The sequence below is a fragment of the Bos indicus genome, chromosome 23 (assembly GCF_029378745.1).
Source record: "Bos indicus isolate NIAB-ARS_2022 breed Sahiwal x Tharparkar chromosome 23, NIAB-ARS_B.indTharparkar_mat_pri_1.0, whole genome shotgun sequence".
In the NCBI taxonomy this organism is placed as follows: domain Eukaryota; kingdom Metazoa; phylum Chordata; class Mammalia; order Artiodactyla; family Bovidae; genus Bos; species Bos indicus.
Genome location: NC_091782.1, coordinates 17,063,682 through 17,074,670, shown reverse-complemented (window position 1 = coordinate 17,074,670; position 10,989 = coordinate 17,063,682).

The window sequence follows — 10,989 nt, the reverse complement described above, 5'->3', positions numbered from 1 at the left end:
CTCTATTTCCCTATCTGTAAAATAGGGACAATACAGTGTTTACCTCACAAGGTCCTGGTGATATTAACTAGACTGGCAGACTTAGAGCGATTAGAGGAGGGTCGGACACATGCTGAGTACCCCGTAGGCGCTGGTGGTACTTCCTGGTTCAGATGCTGAGCCAAGGGTTCTGTGTATGTTTGCTGTTCAAATCCTCCTGATAATTCCAGAAGTGGGTACCACCATCACCCCCCACACCATGCCTTTACCACGTGTAGACGGTCCCCATTCCATTTGCCCAAGAGGGATGATGGTCACAGGGTCCCCTCCAAATATTCAATTGCAGTGGGCTGGGCCCCCCCTTCTCTCCCAGCCTTCCACCCTGCTCCTGACTAACAAACATGCATTGAGTACCCTCTGTGCTGCTGCTGCGGGGGACACAAGGAAGGAGGGGACACAAAGGATGGAGGGGACACTACCCTGTTCTCTGAACACTTGTGATTAATCATTTATATGACAAATGACAGCTGAGAGTGCAAGATTGTGTGTGTGTGTGCGCACACATGGGCTCAATGTCATAGAGATAAGTGTTTTTCAAATCGAAGCTCATGGACTTCCCTGGTGCTCCAATGGTTAAGAATCCACCTGCCAATGCTGAGGATATGGACTCCATCTCTGGTCCAGGAAGATTCCACATGCGGCAGGGCAGCTAAGCGTGTGCACCGCAACTACTGAGCCTGTGCACCCTATCGCCTGTACTCCACAAGAGAAGCCATCACAATGAGAGCCCAAGCACCTCAGTCAGAGAGTAGCCCCAGCTTGTTACAACTAGAGAAAGCCCGTGCACAGCAAAGAGGACCCAACACAGCCAAAAATAAATAAACACATATATACATACATTAAAAAGAAATCGCAGCTCACAAACAACACATTAGAAGTCAATTCAGTTGATTGGAACCAACACTTAAGAAACAGTTAAATAGAAGAGAAAAACTAGAGTGCATCCCATGTATTATGGACTAGAATTTTATTGGGGGGTAGGGTGAAGCTTTTGTTTTAATTAAACTTTGTATGTATGTGTACATAAGGTTATGGTGTAAAATATTTTTCTAATTGTGAGTTGTGGTTAAAAAAAAAAACCCAAAGGCCTCAGTTCAGTGACTGGGCCTTTGTCTCCTTCAGGGGACCCGTGTCCTTGCTATACTCCAGACTTGCTAGCCCCATCACTTCCTCTTTCCTACCTCAGGCCCATTGCACATGCTATTTTGCTGCCAGAAATTTTCTTTCCTCACTCCCTTCATCTACCTGACTTATGTTCGTCATGCAGAGCAGAGCAATGGGTCATATTATCCCCGTCCCTCAATTGATGGAGAAGCTGAAGCTCAGAGAGGTTAAGTGACTTGCCCAATGTCACGCAGCGAGACAGAGGTGGGCTGGGATTTGACTATAGGCTTCTCTGATTTCAGAGCTCAGGTTCTTTCCTTAACCCATGAGACCTGCCTGCAGACAGCTTCAACTCCTTTGAAGTGCAATGGCCTCCTTGAGTTTTAGCCCACACTCTTGCTCTCAGAGAGCCGCCAGCCCCCAGGGCTCCCTGAAGATGTCTTCTTAAGGATCTGCTACTCCATCTCTCATGCAGCAACACAAGGTGGGTGTGGCTGCTGTTGTACAGACTGACTCTGCCTGTTTCCTGGTCAGAGGCATTCCGTCTGGGTCCCATGGAAGCTGAGAAGCATCCATTTTCACTCACTCCAGCCAAATTCTCCTTCTCAGGGCTGAGAGCTGGGAGACCCCAAATAAAGCAGCTGTAAGCCTGGCTTTGGGGAATAAGGTGGGTGCCTGGAGAGTTAAATAGGAGGTTGAGATCAGTTCCACTCTCAAGCCCACTCAATATAGGTCAGTGGGTCCCAAATCTGTCATTCAAATACCACCCTCATGATCTCTGCACTAGCTGTGTGTGGCTGCTGGTTAGAATCTGCTGATGTGGGAATGGGGGGGAGGCCAGGTCAAGTTTCCCCGCCAGTTCTCTGGCTTGTGTAAGATGCTGTTTCTGGAGATATGGGACAGTCGTTGGGGAGGAAGCTGAGCCGGTGGTGTGGACAGACGCACAGACACGGAGTCTCCAATTTGGCAAGGCGGCTGACCCTGAGAAGCTCACAGTTGTCCTGCCTGTCAAATGAACAGGGCCACCTCCAGGCAGTGCCTTGGCGGTGGGGGACAACCTCTGGGAGTTCCTGGCTGGATTTCACATGTAGGAGGCTGTCTGTCCCTCCCCATGGGGCCCAGGGCCAGAGTAGGGGGAGAGGAGAAATCGAACACCTAGATTCCAGGGCTGGGGCCCCAAGGCCCTCGGCTCTGCCCCTCTGCAAGGTGGCTGGTCTTGTCACTCCTCGGTGACAAGGCTTTCAGACTGCAATTCTGCTGCTTCCTGGCATTCCTCAGTTAGAAGTGTGTCCCGAACTCCCATAGTCCATGAAATCATGGATGAGATGAGTCTGATGTGTATGTGTGCTAAAATACAAAACAATAAACACAGCTACATATAAAAGACACGCTCATCCTCATTGCACCTAAAGTCATTTCTGCTTCTCTGCTCTTGTGGACAGTGTTAGCCCAGGTGAATGCATGCTTTTCCCACCAGTTCGGGACTCCCTGAGCAGCGGCTGCCTCCCTGCTTCATCTTTGGCTGGGGTGGAGTGGTGGTAGGTCTCTGATGACAGGTGTTTTGTCTCTCTCTCTCTTTTTTTTAGTTTCAAGTATACAATATAGTGATTCAATATTTTTATATATTGCAAAATTATCATCACAATCATTCTGATTAACAACCATCTTCATACACAGTTACACATTTTTTCATGATGAACTCTTAAGATTTACTCTCTTACAGATTTTCAAATGTATAATACAATGTTATTAACATAGGCAACATGCTATACATTACAAACCCATCACTTATTAATATTTATAACTAGAAATTTGCACCTTTTAATCCTCTGCACCCATTTTGACCAACTCTCATGCTTTGCCTCTGGCAATAACAAATCTGTTCTCTGTACCTATGAGCTTTTTCTTTTCTTGGTGTTTAGATTTAGTGTTTGTCTTTCTCTGAATTATTTTATTAGCATAATGCTCTCAAGTTCCATCAACGTTGCCTCAAATGGCAACATGTTATTTTATATATATATTTGTGTGTGTGTGTGTGTGTGTGTGTGTGTGTGTTGTTGAATGTGGTTGCTGTTTAGTCGCTAAGTTGTGTCTGACACTTTGGGATACTATGGACTGTAGCCTGCCAGGCTCCTCTGTCCGCGGATTTCCCAGGCAAGAATACTGGAGTGGGTTGCCATTTCCTTCTCTAGGGTGTTCTGTCTCTATTCCTCCTTTTCCTCTTTTTTTTTTTTTGGCCACACCACATGGCTTGCAAGGTCTTAGTTCCCCAACTAGGGATCAAACCTGTGCCCTCAGCAGTGAAAGCAGAGTCGTAACCACTGGACCACCAGGGAATTCTCTTCCTTCTTCCCTTTAAAATGTGACTTTATAAGATTGTAATTGATGTTTAATATACATACATACAGAAAGGTGCATATACTGTGAGTATCCAGCATTGACTTCTCAAAGACCCACGTGACCTGAACACATGTCAAGAAGCAGAACATCAACAGCCCTCTCCGGATGTTTCTTTTCCTCTTCAGCCCCGGTCCAATGTAAAGAAAAAGATTCTGACTCAGTTGACAGTTATTGAGGGCTTGCTCTGTGCTGCCACTATAATAACTATAGTTTTATTGGATAATTCCAGCACCCCTGAGGGGCAGATGATTATCCCTGTTTTACAATCAGGGAAATTCAGGGTTGAAAGGGTGAATGAGTTGTCAGGGTCAAGTGGCCAACAAATGGTGAAGATTGGTCTCCCAAGTCAATCCATATCACACATCAGTGTCATATTTTTTTAAACTTTTAATTTTATATTGGAGTATAATGGCACCCCACTCCAGTACTGTTGCCTGGAAGATCCCATGGATGGAGGAGCCTGGTAGGCTGCAGTCCATGGGGTCGCTAAGAGTCAGACACGACTGAGTGACTTCACTTTCTCTTTCTACTTTCATGCATTGGAGAAGGAAATGGCAACCCACTCCAGTGTTCTTGCCTGGAGAATCCCATGGACGGAGAAGCCTGGTAGGCTGCAGTCCATGGGGTCGCACAGAGTCAGACACAACTGAAGCGACTTAGTAGTAGTAGTAGTAGTATAGTCTATTAACAATCCTGTGATAAGCTCAGGGGTTCAGCAGAGGGATTCAGCCGTACGTATACATGTATCCATTCTCCCCCAAACTTCCCTCCCATCCAGGTTGCCACATAACATTGAGCAGAGTTCCCTATGCTGTATTGTAGGACCTTGTTGGTTATCCATTTTAAATATAGCACATTCTTAAAAGTGTGCAAAGAGAGGTGAGTGAAGAGTTCCAAGTAGGGTCCACAGGTCATAAGAAATAATCTGCATGGACATCTGTCTGCCCAGAAACATCCCTTACTTATTCTGGGGACTATTGTTTACACTCTTTAAAAGGCTTCCTGAGGGAGCCACCAAGTTCTTTTAGGGCTCTGCCTGCTGACCACAATTGGTTGCTCCAAGAGTAGATACCTGACCCAAGATAGGCTAATCAGAGAGCTTCCCTGGGAATTTTGGTTTCATTCTTTCTCTGGAAATGAAAAACTCATGTGCTGGTGCTCAGTTATTTGGAGAAAGGCAGCCTATAGTGAGAGAGGGAGGGAAAGAGAATGGGGAAAGCAGGAATGAAAAGCAAATATCCTGATAGCATTTGGATCCCAGATTTCAGTTGACCCCAAGGCTCTGCCCCATCCTTCCTCTTCCTGCAGCTGTGTTGCAATATATATGCCTCACCATCCATCCAGTGCATTCCCGTTTCCACCTAAGCCAGACGAGCTAGCTGTTGTCTCTGAGCAAGGGTACATTAATCAATGGACCAGAGAAAAAACAGCCAGTCTATTTCCCGTTTCCAGTTGTTTGAGATACAGATGGATAAAATGGACTCCATTATTGAATGGGGATAAGGTAACCTACCTTATGGTGTTGTTGTGAGGTTGCTTGATTAAACAAAATATAAAGTATCATGCCTGGCACAACTTCAATGATGGGATATTTTTGTAGGGGAGGAAGAATCCATTTTAAAATCTTGAACCTAGCTCTTCCTTATGTCAGAGTTCTAATTAATAAACACAGAAGGGATGATGGACATAAAAAAGTACCACCATAATGACTGTTGCAGGTAAGGACCAATAACAGATGTTAAAATTGGTGGACAGTGTGATATATATGTGTGTGTGTGTATATATAGTCACACGATGGAATATAGCTCAACTATAAACAAGAATGAAATAATGTCATTTGAAGCAAGGCAAGTGGACCTAGAGATTATCACACTAAGTGAAGTAAGTCAGATAGAGAAAGACAAATATTACATGATATCACTTATATGTGGAATCTAAAAAAGTAATACAAATTCACTTATTTACAAAATAGAAACAGACAGAGAAAATAAATTTATGGTTACCAAAGGGGAAAGGGAGTGGAGGGATAGATTTGGAGTTTGGGGTTAAGAGAAACAAACTTCTATATACAGTATAGATAATCAACACAGAAATTACTGTAGAGCATATCGAACAATATTCAATATTTTATAATCTTTAATGGAAAATAATCTGAAAATATATATATAACTGAATCACTTTGCTGTATACATGAAATTAACACAACATTGTAAATCAACTATACCCCAATAAAAATTTTAAAAATTAAATTAAAATTAAAAAAAAATTGATGGGTAGAAAATGATGAAAAACAGAAGGCTTGCATAGCCTCAAAGTGTCTCCCCAGAAGATACTTATTAATTTTCAAGGGAAAGATACTGTTCACTAGAGACATCTGGTACACCTCATCTTAACCAAGTTACTAAGGTTAAACGACCAGTAATGAGACCTTTCCATATCAGGTACCTCCTGATATCATCCACTGAGAAGGGTATATCACCTCTGTGGTTTCTGCAGCCAAATGCATGCCTTCAGTTTCATGAGAAAACATCAGAATAACCCAAACTGAGCGACATTCTTTGAAATAACTGCTCAGCACTTTTTAGAAGTAGCAAGGTCACGAAAGACAAAAACCAAGGAACTTTCATAGGTTGGAGAAGACTAAGACATGAAAAACTAAATGTGATATGGGAACCTAGACTGGAATGCAAATCAGAAAAAGGACATTAGTGGGAAAACTGGTGAAATTCAACTAAGGCCTATAAATCAGTTAATAGTACTGCTAAGTCACTTCAGTCGTGTTCGACTCTCTGCGACCCCATAGACGGCAGCCCACCAGGCTCCCCCGGCCCTGGGATTCTCCAGGCAAGAACACTGGAGTGGGTTGCCATTTCCTTCTCCAATGCATGAATGTGAAAAGTGAAAGTGAAGTCGCTCAGTCCTGACTCTTCGAAACCCCATGGACTGCAGCCTACCAGGCTCCTCCGTCCATGGGATTTTCCAGGCCAGAGTACTGGAGTGGGGTGCCATTGCCTTCAGGTCAGTGCTAATTTCCTGGCTTTGATCATTGTACTGTGGTTATGATGTCAGATGTTAACTTTAAGAGATTCTGGATGAAAGGTATACGGGTACTCTCTGTACTATGTAACTTTTCTTTAATTCAAAAATTATATCAAAAGGAAAAGGAAGAAAAAAACATGAATCCTTGAACTTGAAAAAAGAAGCCCTCTTTTCCAGTTTGCCCCCAATAAGTTTTATTAAATCAATATAATGGTGTAAATATAAAATGCACAAAACTTAAGGAAAAAACTATAAAAACAAGGTAAACAGCCAAAGCTGTAACTAAAATTCATACAGACCCTGCCAAAGATGTCAGGTTTATATAGTAGCTGTCCCTGGAGTTGAGGTGAGGTATCTTAGCTCTGTGAGCTTATTTCAGGAGTAAGAACCACACAGAGACACAGATTCCCTGGTGCTCTCACACCCACTGCAAGAGACCTCTCTTCCAGGATTCCTCAAAAGGGGCTCCTTTAGCCTCTGTGTGGGTGACTCTGGGAAGCCAGTTAGGAACTGGTTAGTTGCTCAGGCCAGAGGTGATGAAGGCTTGGATGAGACCAAGTTGGTGAAGATGGAGAAACACAAACAGACCAAGAATGCCTTTGGGAGGTAGAACCTATGGGATCCACTCAGAATGTGTACTGAGTGTCAGTGATATACCACGCCTGGTTCTAGGCCCTTTGTGTATTCACTCAGCAAATGTTAGCCCTGCCTGCTCTCACACATTCAATCCCTGGGAGGCAAAGACCCTCTGGAGGAGGAAATGGCAACCCACTCCAGTATCTTTGCCTGGAAAATCCCATGGACAGAGGAGCCTAGTGGGCTACGGTCCATGGGGTCGCAAAGAGTTGGACACGACTGAAGCGACTGAGCATGGGCACGTGGGTGACTCTGATAATGAGAAGCTCACAACTCTCCTCCTTTGGTTGGTGTTCGGTTTGTGCCCCAATGCTATTGATGGGAATGAGAAATTAGAATCAACCCAAATCATAGGGCTAAGTAGTGCCAGCTCCCAAAATGACAGGGCACTGTGTAGCCACGAAGAGTGATAAGAATGTGGCTTATCTCAGTTCACGGAAGTGTGCATGTAACAATCTTCAGGAACAAGAACAGAACAGAAATAGCATTTACACTCTGATCACAGCTATGATAAAATCTCTCTGTGTACATTAAGAGCTAGAGATAATTTAGTAATTTAGAATGGTACAAATCATTGCTGTTCCACATTGCTTTGATTTTTTTTAAGTGGTTTATGTATAGAATTTAAATTTAGCACACAGAATTTTTTCTTAAATACTCCATTAAAGGACTTGGGGGTTGTTGTTTCAAAATTGGGAATGGCTGTATGAACACTGGATTGGGAAGGATTCTGAGGTCATGTCTCAGTTCCATGAAAGGGTGTGATCTGTTTGATTAGTGATGTCTGCCATGGGTGAGGATTAGCAGTGGCAGTATGCAGGCTAGTACCTATTCTCTCTTCTTGAGACACTCCCAGCAACCAGTTTCACTTGTGGTCACTCTGAAAGGTGAATGAGCTGTTTAAGGAGCCAGGTGAGAGAAATAACCTCTGCTTTCAGTTGAGGATTTGGGGCAAGTCACTGGGATGGATACAAGTTGATATGCAAGAGGGACTTCCCTGGTGGTTCAGTGGTTAATATTCTGCACTCCCAATGTAGGTGGCCTGGGTTCAATCCCTAGTCAAGAAAGTAGATTCCACACGCGGCAACTGAAAGTTCACATGCTGTAACTAAAGATTCCACATACCGCAACTGAAAAAAAAAAAATCCTGCACACTGCAGCTAAGATCCAGCACAGCCAAATAAATAAATATTTTTTAAAAAGGTGGTATGAAATAAATACCATAAGGGTAGGAAAGCAAAGTCCTCCACAATAGAGGCCAATTTGAGAGTAGGTAGACACAGAAGGGAAGGCCTTATGGCCTTTGTACTGGGTCTTGAAGGATGAGGAGATTTTGCAGGTGGAGATGCCTGCAAAGGGTATTGCGTGGAGGCCATAGCATGGATAAAGCACGGAGGCTGGAAAATAACAGGCCTCCTGGGGAGCAAGCAAGAAGATCGCTATGACTGGAGCACAGAGCATGTTTAGGTTAACAGTGGAAGGTGAAGATGGAAACGGAGGCAGGGGCCAGCCAGAGTGTGTCCTGAAGGCTAGGGTAATGAGTCTGGATTTTATTTAGTCAGTCACAGGGAGGCTTTGGTGAGATTTGAGGCAGGTGGTACTTAGAGAGGAGACCAGAGGATGAGAAGAAAATGCCTCTTCCCTGGGAGACGATCACTATAAGAGGACCCCAGGCCCTGTATTTTGATATGATCCCTTTGGAATATGGGGTAGAAATCAGAACACTGGGATAGCGAGGTGTGGGAGATAAAACCAAACCCCACTGAGAACTACCCCACGGGCTCCATCCACTGTTTGGGATTTCCTGAGCTCTGGGCCAAGCACAGGGAGGTGGAAGCCACAGCCTCCACTTTTTAGGAGTTTCTGGTCTATGGAGGGAGGAAACATACCCCAGGAGACAACTGGAGACCAATCTTAGACGGTGTGCCATTGGGCACCAAAGGGAGGACACCCGCTGAGGGGCAGCATTTAGGAGTAGAAGATAAAGTTGGTGGGGAGCCAGTGGGTCAGGCTTCCCGGGGCTCCTGTTCTTGGAGGGGGGCAGCCTGGATGACTTCTAAGGGGTCCTCCAACTCTGCACATCCCTGGCTCTAGGAGGAGCTGTCCTGAAGAATGGGCAGAACTTGGACATGTAGAAGGAAAAGAAATGGGCTTCCCAGGAATGGGGAGCTGGATGGTGGGGGACAGCCAGAGCAGACAAGGACTCAGGACATATGGGGACACCGAGGGGACTGATGAGCTTTGTCAGGTCAGGTTGGGCAGGCTGAGGAAGCAGAGCCCCAGGGTCCGGCAACCAAATAGATGCCCCAGCTCCATGCAGTCGGGCCAGGGATACACATCCCTAGGCCAGGGATACTCAGAAGGGATGTGGGGTGATCAGGGTTTGGGGACAGTTGTTAGCCCACAGTCATCAGACTCCTTGAGATCCACCAGATAAGGAAAGGGTCCCAGAAGGCCCATACTGGGGAGTGTGGTTGGCCTCACAAGACTTAGGGCACCCCATGGATTCTGCTATATTCACAGGATGTGGCAAGACTCTAAGGATTCTATAATTTCCTTTTTTAAAAAATATTTAATTCTGAAAAAAAAATTTTAATTCTGGGCTTCCCTGATGGCTCAGTGGTAAAGAATCCGCCTGCCAATGCAAGAGACACAGGTTCAATCCCTGATCCAGGAAGATCCCACATGCCTCGGAGTAACTGAGCCTGTGCTCTAGAGCCCAGAGGTCATAGCTACCGAGCCTGTGTGCTGGGAGCCCATGCTCTGCAGCAAGAGAAGACACTGCAGTGAGAAGCCTGTGCAGCACAATTAGAGAGTAGCCCCCATTTGCTGAAACTAGAGAAAAGTCCAGGCTGCAACGAAGACCAGCTCAGCCAAAAATAAAAATAAATAAATAAAATTCAAAAACATGTAATTCTGATAATTGAGAGTAAGTTCCATGCCTCATTATCATAGTCAGCCCTGCATTTTTGCGTCCTGGTGGCTATACATTCATTCAGAACTTCCCTGACCAGGGATTAAACCCATTTCCCTTCAGTGGAAGCTCAGAATTTTAACCACTGGACTGCCAGGGAAGTGCCTCCTATGACTTTCCTTTGTCTGCTCTCCCAAACCGGACCCCGGGGAAGGCACTGCCTGCTTACCTTGCCTTCCACCCCAGACTCCAGCGTGTCCCTGGAGACTGTGGGCAGGAATGGGAGCTGACCTGGCCTTGAGACACAGTCAGGCAGGGACCTCCTTCTCTCTGCCAAGCCTGGGCAGACCTCTAGAGCCCTTCCACCCCTCCTCCATCCAGGGCCAGGGGAGACTCCAGGGCTCTGGCAGGGCAGTGGGTGGCAGTGGCCAGAGTGGAAAGTCCCCACGGGCTGGATTTTATCGGTGTTTGGCAGGCCTGGTTTTGGCCTCCCTCCTGGGACTCAAGGGCCTGACAATCTGTTTGGAGCATTGAGTGAGGGGTATGAAGTGGCAGAGGGGGTACAGGGTGGGGACTTTTTCCACTCACCCTAAAATGGAGAGTTCTCTAGTGCCAGGTTGGTGGGCACCAGGCCAGCTCTAGGTCACCTCAGGCAGTGAGAAGCTTGTTGCCGGGAAGCCGGCAGAACCTGGAGATGAGGGACAGAAGAGGACATGGGAGATCAGGCTCAGAGCAGGAAGGAGGACAGACGAGGGCTGGGGAAGAGGGTAATGGGGGTCACAGGTGTTTTAGGAGAACTAAAGACACGGGCAGAGTTGCAACGGGACAGAAGAAGAGAGACAACGAAGAACAGAAGC